The sequence below is a fragment of the Pelodiscus sinensis genome, chromosome 8 (assembly GCF_052426305.1).
Source record: "Pelodiscus sinensis isolate ZL-2025 chromosome 8, ASM5242630v1, whole genome shotgun sequence".
Lineage (NCBI taxonomy): Eukaryota > Metazoa > Chordata > Testudines > Trionychidae > Pelodiscus > Pelodiscus sinensis.
The window spans coordinates 75,366,851-75,380,845 of NC_143059.1; positions in this window are offsets into that span (position 1 = coordinate 75,366,851).

The following is a 13,995-nucleotide window of genomic DNA, read 5'->3' on the forward strand; positions in this document are numbered from 1 at the left end:
CAGTAATGGATTCTGTAGGCCACATTCTGCCCTTGAGATCTGTGCAACCTCATTATATTAACGGTTGTCAGTAGAGTCTGCACAGATGTATCGGAATAAAGAGAAATAGCACATCTGTTCAGGAAAAAGGCATCATTTTTACAAACACTTTCCAAAAAGAAACCACTTAAATATTTAGGCTATGCCACTATCAAGGTTAGTAACTGAGAAGTAATCCATACTTGGGGGTCCATTCTGTCACTAGCAAACACATAATAGAGAGCATCTAAGTCATTTTACCCCGGGCCATTGCAAAGTTTCAATACAGGCAGTCCCCGGGTTAAGTACAAGATAGGGACTGTAGGTTTGTTCTTAAGTTGAAGTTGTATGTAAGTCGGAACTGGTACATATTGTACGGGAAACTCTAGCCAAATATTTCTCCAGAGCTCAGTTTTATTCTCCCATACCTCACTTTCCTCAGTCCTTTATTCTCAAGCTGAGGTGTTTGCTGAGAAAAGCCGCTTTGCGTCTCCCTGGTCTGCTGGGGGGAAGCAGCTAGTGCGGGGTTGCCTCAGCCAGTTTGTAAGTAGGGACCCGATGTAAGTCGGATCCATGTAACCCGGGGACTGCCTGTATATCCATGATTGCTTTGTCCAGTCTTGGGTTTAAACGCTTCATGTGATGAGGCTTCCATTATTTCCGCTGGGAGACTATTTCACACTATGAAATATCTTATATAGAAACGTTTTCTGAGGTTCCTCCTGAATTATCCTTGTCTTGATTACATCCTATCCCTTCTAGTTCTCTCTCTTTGGAATACTTACATAGCTAACATCCATCAGTATAGGCACTGACAGGTTCCTGTAGAGAGGGGGTTATTGTTCCTTGTGGCAGGTTATATTTTTATAGCACCCAAAAGCATGTTAGGCACTTCTCTAAAAATGCCCCGGAGACAGGTCTCTCAACCAAAGATCATGCAGACTAACCAACGGGTTGACAGTGAAATGGAACTTCCCCACAGCCCAGAGATGGAGAAGGCAGACTCTGTAACATTATGTAAGGTGTTAGTTTAGACTTGGTTTGGAAGAGGAAGCAGGATCCAACTTTTGCAAATTGACTTGTTTTCTCTCTCTGTTTAAGGGCAGAATTTTAAGTGTTAGTTACAAACTAAAGAAAGGCAACCACAGTTCCTATGTTACTAAGGTTTCCATAAAGAAAACAAACTCCCAAAGGCAGGAAAGCATTTGCACTCTGATACGGTTCCAGACAGACAATCTGAAGAGGAAGTTTTAAAATACAAAAATAAAAAAAGAGGAAACCAGATGTAATTTCCACACAGCTCAGGGTTGAGAGGGGGAAATCAGCTTGGAAATCAGAATAACAAAGCTGACAAATGGCTGCCAGTCTCCTATTAACAGGGATGGTGAAAACCAGAGTTGGCTGTATCTAAAATAGCAGGAGAAATTTTTCCTTAAATGCTGCAGTTTGTTGATTACAGCCCTTTATTATTTCATCATGATTAGCATCATTGCAGATGTAATATTTATTCACACAAATGGCCACTGCCTTCTTTCTAGCCTTAATAAGATATTTGCCTCAATAATATCCTGCTTACGTAGGTTCCAAAGGTTAATTGTATGACACACACACACACACACATTATATATATATATATATATATATATATATATATATATATATATATATATATATATATATATATATTTTAGAGGTGTCTGTCTGCAAATCCATTTGTTCAAGAACACTTCCAAAACAGTAACAGCTAAGACCACCAAATTTGATATGAAGCATCCCCTTATCCTAACTTAAAGAAAGGTCAGGGATTGGTTGTGGCAGGAAAATGGGATGTGCCTGGAATTTGATCGTTTTCCATAACATGGAAAGGGAGGGGCTGATTGGAGGGACACAATCCCACACAGTCACCACTGGGGGCATCAATTGAGGGGTTTAACTGTATTGCAGAGTGACCGCTGTAGGCTGCCACACCAGGAAGGGAGTGACCAAAGGGGGACAGGGCTTGACATTTTGCCAGTCACCGGCCCTCCTCCCCTATCCAGGCCTGGACAGTGGTGCCGGTGCTGGCCTGTGTGGCCTCCCCCTAGAGATCAGGGCACTACTGGCAGGAGGCTTCTCTCCCTGGCTCTGGGCTGCCCGCCCAGTTGCCTCTGATCCTGGGCCAGCCTTCCCTCCTGGCCCTGGGAGCACCGGCAGGAGACCTCACTTCCCACCCTGGACTGGACCTGAGCATGCCAGGATTGTTTTCTAGTAAACAATAATTTCTTTTTAATTATTGCCCAGAGATCGGACATATTGCCTTGGCAGCAGGGCCAGCTCTAGACACCAGCAAAACAAGCAGGTGCATGGGGCGGCACATTGCCAGAGGCGGCATTCCGGCCTACAGGAGAAGCAGGGCAGTGGGGAGCCCCCAGAGGCTGCCCTGAGCTGGGAGCCCTACGCCCGGCTGCTTGGAGCCTGCACCTAGCCTTGGGGCACTGAGAGGGCATGCAGGGTGGGGTGCCTGGCCCCTGCACCCGCAGCTGGTGACGCTGAGCCCAGCGGGGCAGGTCGCGGCCTTGGTGGCTGCTCCCGGCAGCTGGCTCACTGGAGTGAAGATCAGGGGCTTGGCGGGCACTGAGGCTCCGCCGTGGTGGGGCCCCATCCCCCAAGTGGGGAACACTGTGGATGCTGCCCCGAGCTAGGAGGTCTGCGCCCAGCTGCTTGGAGCCTGCGCCTGGCCCCGGGACACTGGGAGCTCTGCATGGGCAGCCCCGAGGCATGCCCCTGCTGGGAGGGCAGCATGGCGTGGCGTGGCGGCCGATGAGGCTGAGCCCAGCGGCCTCTTCTTTGCCTTCGTGAGTGGGCCCCCCCACCTGTGTGGCCTCCCCTGGCAGGCCACCCCCCCTCCCATGCGCCCTCCCCACAACTCTCCCTCCCCGGGCCCTCCCGCCTGCGTTCTCTCCCCCGCAACTCCCCTGCCTGTGAACCCCCCTTGCCCAGCTGTCCCCCCCAGCCTTTGTGCCCCTGCCCACTGTCCCGCAACCCCCCCACACCTCCTCCCTCTCTCCACCTCCCCCAGCTCTGCCTCTGCCCAGCAACCCCACCTCTTGGCCCACTGCAACCTCACTGGGACCCCATCTCCTCTTCTCCTCCCCCCCCCACCTGGATCCCCATCTCCTGTCTGGCTTTCTAAACAATCCCCCCTCCCCCTACTCTCGGGGCCCTGAACCCTCCCCTCTCCCACATCTGCCTAGGAACCCAGCCCCCTTGTGCTGTGTCCTGACAACCTCACCCCTGCCTGGGACCCAGGTGATTCTCCCTCCTCCTCTGTCTGAGGAAGGGGAACTCTGGTATTCCCAGTGCCCATGTTCCCAAGTCCCTTCCTGTCTGGGGCAGGAAAGCTTTATTAAAATTGGAATTTTGATCCCATTTAAATAGGCTTTGTTTTAAATAATATACCTTTAAAATTAAATAAAAAATTATGGCCTAAATTTATCATAACCTATTTAAATAACTTATGAATTAAATTTAAAAATTAAATAGAACATGTCTCTTGTCAACTTTTAAAGAAATTCTACCAGTTCACTAGTGTAAGTTGCTGTGTAAGCACTCAGAACCAGTGTTTATATCAGCAGTAGTTTCTTCTGCAGGTGAAAAGAGAATGTTTTTATCACTTTGGTTTATTCAGCTAGTTCAATTCAATGATTAGTTCATTCACCGTTGCAAAACCGAGAGTTGACGAAGCAGAAAAACTTGTTTTCCCCTTCTCTCAGTAAAAAACTGGTTATGAGAGCATTCTAACATCTTGAAAAACATGATGACTAGATTCAATCTGTTAAATTCACTATGGATATTTCCTTTGTTTAATAAATGAATTTTAGATGCAAAATGTGTTTGGATACTTTTTTGTTATGTGTCCTTCACATTTAAGGTAGTTTTATTTCATACAAAAATTAAATGCTGGTTTTGTTTATTTTACATAGAATTTCCGTCCAGACAGAACTAGATGTAAATCATATGTTTTTAAAAAAGTAGCCACCAGTTAGCAAATAATAAATGGGGTAAAACCTGTCTCTTGAGTGTTCCTATTACACACCATTTTGTAATAGAATAAAAATGTAAAAATTAAGAATCTGATTACATGTAAGTTACACAATTATTTGGACATTTATTTAGTTGGTAGCTGTACTGAGTGTATTCTCCTGGTTAGTAAATAGAAGCACCAAATTTCACATAAAAGTTATATTTAGTTGTAAATCAACATGTTTTAAAGGTTGCTAATCAATAAGACTCAACCATCCTTTAGAAAAATATTTTTAAACTATAATTTAAATGATTAATTGCTCATTTAAACCTAGGTTTTCTGCTTGCCAGTTTAAATTATGATTAAAATTAGAGATTTAAATCAAAGCTATTTAAATCAATCCACCCTGCTTCAGAGGCCAATGTTTGGTCTGTCCTTGAAGGAGAAAGCACAGGGCTGTGCTCATGGAATAGGTACTAGGCTAGTGGGGTTTTGTTGTCTGATGCCTGTCTTGTTCTGGACAGTTGAGCTGGGGAATTGAAACAAAAGTTCTCTTAATCCCTTTGAACTGTTTCATTGTACAGTGAGACTGATTCTTGTCCATGGACACCAAGAGTTGGACAGCTTATGTGTTGGGGTTGGAGTCTGAGTGATTATAAGGCTTCTAGTAATAAAATCTCTTTGCAGAGTGAGGAGTGGGACAGGGAGTCCAGCAATAAATGAGGTGAACAGCGGCATGCTTTGGAAGTCTTTAACTGGCTTGCTGTGGATGAACCTGCCTTCTCATTGCCCTCACATGGGGAGTCCCTGGCGCTCTCCTAGGAGATGAAAATGCCCCGGGGTTTGGGCTTCCCCTGAAGAGCACGCCCCAACCCCCGGGAAGCCGCACAAGCTGCATTTGCGCATGCACCTCCAGCAAGCCGTGCAAGCTGCATTTGCGTGCAGACCCTCCCCGGACAAAAAAAGGGGGGGGGAGGCAGCCAAAAAAATTTTTGCTTGGGGCGGCAAAAAACCTAGAGCCAGCCCTGCTTGGCAGCCAGTGTGGTGAATGGAAGTCTGTGCCCAAGCACAGATTGCAATTTAGGACATGCTAGTTTGAAATCTGTGGAATAGGAGGAGGGAAGAATGGAGAAGGGAGCTAGAGAGACTCTTTCCCTATGGAGAACAGACAAGGAAACAGCCACAAGGAAAATGTGGTGGGAGGTTGAGAACAAATCTGCAAGAATAAAAATCCAATTGGATTATATCTGAGGATTGAGTGGGTGTGAAGGTTTCTGAAGCAATTAATCATGAAGTGGAAATTAGACGGTGTCTTTGCCTATCCCTAATGCAACTTTAAATAGATCCACATTGTCTTTGCTTGCCGCAGGTTACAGAGAAGGAGGGAAAGAAGGAAGAAATGCATGCAGTTGTGGAAAGCATTTTCTACATATTTCAGAAGTAAAGTTAGGTGGCAGATTGAAGAATCTGTCTACATGTCAACACTGATCTTGGAATAGGAACACTTGAGATATTGTTGCATGTAAAGTCAATAGCGGCTTCCTCATGTCACTACCAAAGATTAGCAGTCATATTAACCACCCCAGGAAGAAAGGCAACAGAGATACATTCTCATATGGTATCTTATGGGTTCAGTTTAGAGGTGGAAGCAACAGGGTGATGTTGTAGTTGGTGTCTGCTATAGACCAGATCAGGTGAATGAGGCAGACTAGGATTTCTTCAGACAACTAAGAGAAGCTTCCAGATCACAGGCCCTTGTTCTCATGGGGGACTTTAATCACCCTGACACCTTTTGTGAGACCAATAATGCTATACACAGACAATCCAGAAAGTTTTTGGAGAACGTTAGGGATAACTTCCTGATTCAAGTGCTGAAGGAACCGACCAGAGGCCATGCGCAGCTTGGTCAGCTGCTCACAAACAGGGAGGAACTAATAGGGGAAGAAGATGTCAGTGGCAGCCTGAACAGCAGTGATAATGAGATGGTAGATTTCAGAATCCTGACAAAAGGAAGAAAGGAGAGCAGCAAAATACAAATCCTGGACTTCAGAAAAGCAGATATTGACTCCCTCAGAGAACTCATGGGCAGGAACCCCCCCCAAAGCTGACATGAAGGGGAAAGGAGTCCAGGAGAGCTGGCAGTATTTTAAGGAAGCCTTATTGAAGGGAACAAACCATCCTGATGCACAGTAAGAAAAGAAAATATGGTAGGCGATCAGATTGGCTTACCAGGGACATCCTTGGTGAGCTTAAACACAAAAAGGAAACTGACAAGAAGTGGAAACTTGGACAGATGACTAGGGAGGAGTATAAATATATTGCTCGAGAATGCAGGAGAGTAATCAGGAAGGCAAAAGCTAGCAAGGGATGTGAAGGGTAACAAGAAAGGTTTCTACAAGCTGTGACGGACCGGGCCGTGTCTGGGCACAGCTGAGAGCATCCGCTCAGGGTGAATTACTCAGCTTCGGGGCTCCTTACAGTCCCCAGACTGGTGACCTCTCCGAACAGGCCACAAACCAGTCTCACAGAGCGCTTCAGCAGCCTGCCTGAAGCCTCACGAGCAAAACCCCTCCGACAATCCAGCAATATCCGTGCCACAGATAGCCCCGGGCCTCATACACTGGTGGGGGGTCTTAGAACCCAATCCCACCTACCCCGAACAAGTTCTGTCCAGTTCCAAGAAACCAGCCACAGATCCCTGGTCAATTTATCCTATGGATCTTACCCACAAATCACGCTGAGCCGATCCTTTAGCATCTAACAATAAAGAAAAGCATGAGAGTAAGTTTGTTAAAGGATAGTACATTACATGCATCGAATCTCCCAGTTCTCGATGCAGGCTCTAGCAGAGATGTTACAGCTGCTGGCTCAAAGGTCCTTGTTGCGCATCCTAGGATCAGGATGGGTCCACAGTTCTTCCTGGCTCTTCGATCCCTGCACTGCTGCCTCTGGGATGAAGTGCTGAGCTGAGTACCAAGATGGAGTGCACCACATGGCCTATTTATCCCTCCTTCCTGGTCTCTTCTTGGCTACAGCAGGTCACCTGGCCCATGGCCTATCCCTGTGCTCCCTGCTGGTAGCCCCTAGGTATGAGTCATCACTCTTGAGGTATGTCCTTGGCCTATAGAGGGCTATTGTTCCAGAGTTTTGCTTGTTAGCATGTCCATAGGCTGAGCTGCTTTGCCCATAGTTCAACCACATGCAGAGAAATATTCAATATCCATACAAAGTACATGCTTATAATTTCACACACAGGGATTATACAATCACATGAACAGCATACAGAGGATTAGCAGACAGTAAGGGTAGGTCTACACTACCACCCTAGTTCGAACTAGGGTGGTTAATGAATTTCCCGGGCTTCATTGGCAACTCCGGTTGCCTACATTAACCACCCTACTTCGAACTAGGGTGGTAGTGTAGACATACCCTAAGCTTCTATTCAACACCTCACATGGCCCCCTTTTATACCATTTTTGGGGCCAACACACCCCTATGGGTGCAGCAGTTATCTGGCTGCTCCCCTCAAAATCCAGTAACGTGACACAGGCATATTAGCAATAAGAGAATGATCAGAGAGGGTGTGGGGCCCTTACTGGATGGCGGAGGTAACCTACTAACAGATGATGTGGGAAAAGCTGAGGTATTCAATGCTTTCTTTGCCTCTATCTTCACAGACAAGGCCAGCTCCCAGACTACTGCACGAGGCAACACAGTATGGGAAGGAGGTGAGCAGCCCTTAGTGGGGAAAGAACACGTTAAGAACTATTTAGAAACACTAGATATACACAGATCCATGGGTTTGGATTTAATGCATGCGAGGGTTCTGCACTGGCTGGGATTATTTAGTTAAGATTGATCCCTGCTTTGGGCAGGGAGCTGGAGTCAATGATCTCCTGAAGTCTCTTCCAGCTCTATGATTCTATGATTAATTCAAAACAGACAGATCAGAAGTGGTAAAAGTCCTGAGAAAGACAAAGAACGTGCTTAGAGGCTGAGAGAAGAGAAAGTTACTCATCTGGTGCAGTAATGACAGTTCTTTGAGCTGTCTGTCCCTGTAGATGTTCTGTTGTTGGTGTTAGGTCATCCTGGTGCCACAGATTGGAGTTTTCAGTAGCAGTAGTCACCTGGACAGTGCATGCACAGTGGACGCCTCATGCCATTCGCATCCTTTAGCTCACGCATGCAGTCCAGCTCCTGTCAGTTCTTTGTGCCCATCCAAGTGCCTGAAAGACATAATTAAAGACCAAAGACTCCAAAGCGGGGAGGAGGGCAGGTAATGAAGCATCCACGGGGGGACACCTCTCAAAGATCCATCATTACTGCACCAGGTGAGTAACTTCCTCCTCTTCTTCAAGTTATGTCCTTGTGGGTGATCCACTGTTGGTGACTTCGTAGCAATACCCAAAAAACACATGGAAGGTGGGTCTCAGAGTCATGGTTTAACAGCTGTTGAGAGTACTGCTGAGGCTACTGCAGTATCATTAGTTAAGTGCTGGGAAATTGCATAATGCCTCATAAAAGTATCACTGGCAGACCATGTGACCGCATGGCAGATGTCTTGGAGGGGAACCCCTTGGAGGAAAGGTGTTGATGTCGCTATGGCTCTTGTAGAATGAGCACTAGGTATTCCCAGAAGTGGCTTATTTTGGATGGCATAACACTTCATAATGCATGAAACTATGAATCTGGAGATGCGTTGAGATGAAAGCGGTTTACCCTTTGATCGGTCTGCTAAGGAAACTAGCAAGCATTCTGACTTGCAGAAAGGTTGAGTTCCGTCTATGTAAAAGGCAAGTGCTCTATGCACGTCAAGGGAATGAAGAGCAGCTTCCTGTTGGGATACATGCGGCTGGGATAGAAGGATGGGAGGATGATTAGTTTGTTGATGTGGAAGTTGGAACACACTTGGGGGACTTGGAATGGTTTCTTTCTGTGCCTTCAATAAGGCTTCTTTAAAATACTGTCAGCTCTCCTGGGCTCCTTTCCCCTTCATGTTAGCATCCCAGGGGATTCTGACCATCAGGTCTCTAAGGGAGCTGAAATCTGCTTTTCTGAAATTCAAGGTGTGTATTTTACTACTCTCTTTTCTTCCTTTGGTCAGGATCCTGAAATCTACCATCTCATGATCACTGCTTCTCAGGTTGTCACCCACATCTACTTCCCCTATTAGTTCCTCCTTGTTTGTGAGCAGCAGGTCAAGTTGTGCACAGCTTCTGGTCGGATCCTGCACCACTTGTACCAAGAAGTTATCCCCAACATTTTCCAAAAACTTCCTGGATTGTCTGTAGATGTTAGGGTGATTAAAGTCACCCATGAGAACCAGGGCCTGCGTTCTGGAATCTTCTCTCAGTTGTTTGAAGAAAGCCTCATCTACCTCATCCACCTGATTCGGCGGCCTGCAGCAGACACCAACCACAACATCACTGCTGTTGCTTACACCTCTAAACTTGACGCATAGACTCTCAACACGCTTTTCTCCCTCTATATATTGGAGTTCTGAACAATCATAGTGCTCTCTTACATACAGTGCAACTTCTCCTTTTCTCCCCTGTCTGTTCTTCCTGAGCAGTTTATACCCTTCCATGACAGTGTTCCAGTCATGCGAGTCATCTCATCAAGTCTCTGTTATCCCAATCAAATCGTAGTTCTTGGACTTGGCTAGGGCCTCCAATTCTTCCTGTTTGTTACCCAGGCTTCTCTCATTGGTATACAAACACCTTAGATAACCAGTTGATTGCCCTACCCTCTGCATTCGAATCAGGGGTCCATCTTTGTTGCTTGTTCCTCTTTTCATTTCTTCCCAGTATCCAACTTCCTCACTCCCCTCAGGGTTTTGGTCACCATCCCCAAATGAACCTAGTTTAAAGCCCTCCTCACTAGGTTTGCAAGCCTGCCCGTGAAGATGCTCCTTCCTCTCTTTGTTAGGTGGATCCCATCTCTTCCTAACAATCCTTGTGCCTGGAACAGAGTCCCATGGTCGAAGAAATCAAAGCCCTCTCTGCGACATCACCTGCACAACCACGCATTTACTTCCTCAGTAATGTGTGATGGATGAGTTGGCATGGAGGTTGATGCCAGTGTCTGTTATCGCCAATGCCAGTGCTGATGTTTGTGGTGCTGGAGTTAGTGGTGCTGGTACTGGTGCTAAGTGGTTAGATGGCATCTCCACTATTAGCACCGATGATGTTCTGTGCTGTGCTTTTGGTTACGGGGCAGTGCAAGATGATCCAGGTTTGTCCCCCGTGCTAACCTGACTTTTTCCAAGTCGGTGGGAGATAGCGCACCGGCAAAGCCCTTTTCTTAGCAGGGCATGAGTTTGGAGAAGTGGCTCTCTGCTTTTCAGCCCTGACAGGGTCTCACTGGGCAGAGGACATTGCAGAATCTGATGGCTGAAGGGCTTTGTTGAATAGGAGTATACGTAATCACATTTCCCTATCTCAGCATGCTCTCGGTGTCAGCTTGGAGCAATGCCAACATTTTTTAGGTACATATGCCTCACCAAGGCAGAGTGTCAGTCAGATGCAGGCATGGGCTTGCGACAAGTGTCACACTTTTTGAAGCCCAGAGAGCCTGGCATTGTGAGGAGTCTGCTTTATCACTTATTTTATCTCTTTCTTTTCTTTCTATCTTTTTTTTTAAGCTATGGTGTATGAACAGCCAATAGTAACCGTTTTAAAGTTTTTTTTTTAAATAAACAGAACAACTAACTACTTAATTCTATAAAAGCGGCAAGGAGTCCTGTGGCACCTTATAACTGAAGTGTAGGAGCATAAGCTTTCGTGGGCAAAGATCCACTTCGTCAGTTAGTCTATAAGGTGCCACAGGACTCCTCGCCGCTTTTGCAGATTCAGACTAACACGGCTACCCCTCGGATACTTAATTCTATGTTTACTATAAATAACTGGAAAAAACTACAACACAGCACAGCATCATACTCATCCAGCGACCCACCCTTGCAATCAACCCTTGTGCCAACTCTATCCATACATCTATCCCAGCAATATCATCACATGACCTAATCACATAAACCACCACATCAAAGGATCATATAACTATGCATCCATCCATTAATGTGATATATGCTATCAAATGCCAGCAATACCCCTCTGCCATATATATTGGCCAAACTGGACAGTCTCTATGACAAAGAATGGACATGAATCAGATATCTGAAAAGGCAACACACAGAAACCTGTTGGGGAAAATTTTAACTTGCTTGAGTACTCATTAACAGATCTCAAAGTCACCATACTGTTTCAGGGCAATTTCACAAGCCAACTCCACAGGAAGGCCTCAAAGCTGAACTTAATTTACAAGTTTGATACCTTCAACAGAGGTATGAACAAAGACATTGGGTGGATGGCTTGTTACATTCCACATCTTAATGACATAAAAAACCAAACAATGGGTACTTAAGAACACTTAGCACCTTCTCTGTCAGCTTCACATTGACCTTTTTCCCCCTTCTTTTTCCTTCTCTCCTCCCTACATCCGCTACTTATTTAGAAACAGGACCTTTAATAACTCCATTCATCTGAAGAAGCGGGTTGTGCCCATAAAAGTTCTTATCATCATCTACATGTTTTGTTAGTCTCTAAAGTGCTGCAAGACTACTCATTGTTTTTTAAATTTTTCCTATGACATTTACTTTAACAGGATGTTCCTGGGGAAAAGTATCTTAGAAAAAGCCTTACATTATACACTTACATTAATAATTCTGGCAGATCAACCAGAGGTTCTCTAACAACATATTACCTCAATATTCACTTTACCAACGCTAGTGAGCTCTTGGCCCATCTTCACATGTGATAGATGCAAAATTCACAAAGTGAAACTTAATGAGACAAGAATTACTGATGTATATAATGAGACTTGCCAGTACTGTTACAAGCTTCAGTGAGATGGATGAGCTTGTTGTGTGCACAGAATGTCAATTTCTGAGAAGACAGATGAAGCAATGGTCAATAGCAACTCAAAGGACAGACCTGATGCATTGTTTCAGCTGCTCCATCATTCTGGGTCTGAGTAACTCCACACCTTGCATTAGGCTGTCTGCTCCTTTCCCCCTTTCCGCCCCTTGAAGGAACAGAGGCCCCCCAAGGGAAGTAGCTAAGCAGTCCAGAAGCCACTTGTTGATTTTGAAGAGGGAGAAGATAACAGAGAAACTCCACGTTTTACAGACGATGGAAGAACAGGGAGCAGACAAGATCCAGCACCAATGCTCTTCTAACACACTGAGCAGGAGGAGAGGAGCAGGAATTGCTCTGCTCCTACTTCCCTTCTTTTGAAAAATGGAGTGGTTCCACTTCCTCCTCTGAAACAACTAGCCTCACCTGGGCCACTTAGCTCCTTCTCTAACAGGACCCTCTCCACTCCTTCAAAGAGAAGGATGGAGGAGAAAGATTCAAAAAGGAGCAGCTGGGAGGCTGTTTGTTTTCCAAATATGGAGCGAGCCATGGAAGCAACAGCAGCAAACATGTCCATCCTAAGTGGAAAAGGGGAGAGAAAAATAGAAAGAAAAAACAAATTCATGGTATTGTTTCTGGGGAAGTGTCCCATGGTTGCTGGTCCCTTAAAGGGGAACTGAGGCCTCAGTCTCCCTCGTGACTATATCAGCTCACCTCCAAAGGTACTTGTGACAGGGTGCGGTCACAGATGACCCCTCGGGGAGGGGGGGGGCTCCCAGGGTGTTGACATGGCCACTGCCACTCGCCTTCCCACTCTCTGGGGCTCCTCACCGCCTGGTCCTGCTGGGACAGCTCCACTGGTCTCAGCCAAAGCCCAGAGCTGAGGTCCTTGCCCCCCACCAAGAAGCAGTACAGACACTGAACCACTTCAGGTCCATAGAGAGTGCAGTTCAGGGCCCAGCCTCCTGAGGTAGCACTCCCCAAATGGGATCAAACCCCAAAGAATTAGGTCAGCCACCTTTAAAAATGAAAGGGGGAATGTGCACACTGGTTGCCCCCCCAAGTAACAATTACTTACACTGGGTCTGATAGAAAATAAAAATGATGTTATTAAGTAGAAGCAGTAAGATTTAAGTAGTAATAAGTGAAAACAGGCAGAGCAAGGTAGGTTACAAATCAAAAGAAAAAAAAATGATTGGCTAATTTTACACTAAAGCCTCAGTACAAACTCTTCAAACTTACCCTAAAACCTCTTTTCCAGCTGCCACTCCAAACCGGGGCCTTCTTCCCCACCCTGGGGTCTTCGGCTCCTGTCCTTCAGTTGCAGCCCAGCCAAAAGACCCAGGCCTCTCCTTTCCTATTCCTTTTGTTAAGGAGTTGAGGCCACTCCCTACCATCCACTGTTTAAACTTAAGGACAAAAGATTGTTTAACAGTAGCTCATCAAGAAGTTGCGGGTAACACCCTCCATGTCTCCCATTCACACATTTGAAACTCACAAAGTATTCCCCACTCCATGAGTCTAATTTTACACACACAAATGATACATACAACAGAGTAAGATAAACAGAACGAGCAGATTATGACATGAAGATTGATGGGTTACACAACATAATTTGCTCAAAGCACCTTTCAGTTATGTAAATGTGTGTCCATAAGTCCATTTCAAAAAGCATGGGGAGGGGGAAGAGGGGTCCCGTCACAGTAGTTATGATAAAAGAAGCTTATGTGATTAACTCAGACCAAGCCCGGGGGAGATAACATTCCAGGTAAGAGGCTTGGGGTTGCCAGCCAGGAGAAAAGTCTGGGAAACTAGAGCTGATTTGAGAAAACCCATGGGGGTGAGAGCTGCAATAAGCAGGAGGCTCCTGTATAAGGTATGAGCCTAAAACAACTCGCCAACCAGGAAGGGGTAGGAGTGGCAGCGGGGACAGAAGCCTGGCAACAGTTACCAAGATGGCAGGGACACTGAGGAGAGATGAGAAGAAAAGCGTAAGAGGTCGGTGTGACGGACCGGGCCGAGTCTGGGCATGGCTGAGGGCGTCCGCTCAGGGCAAACTGCTCA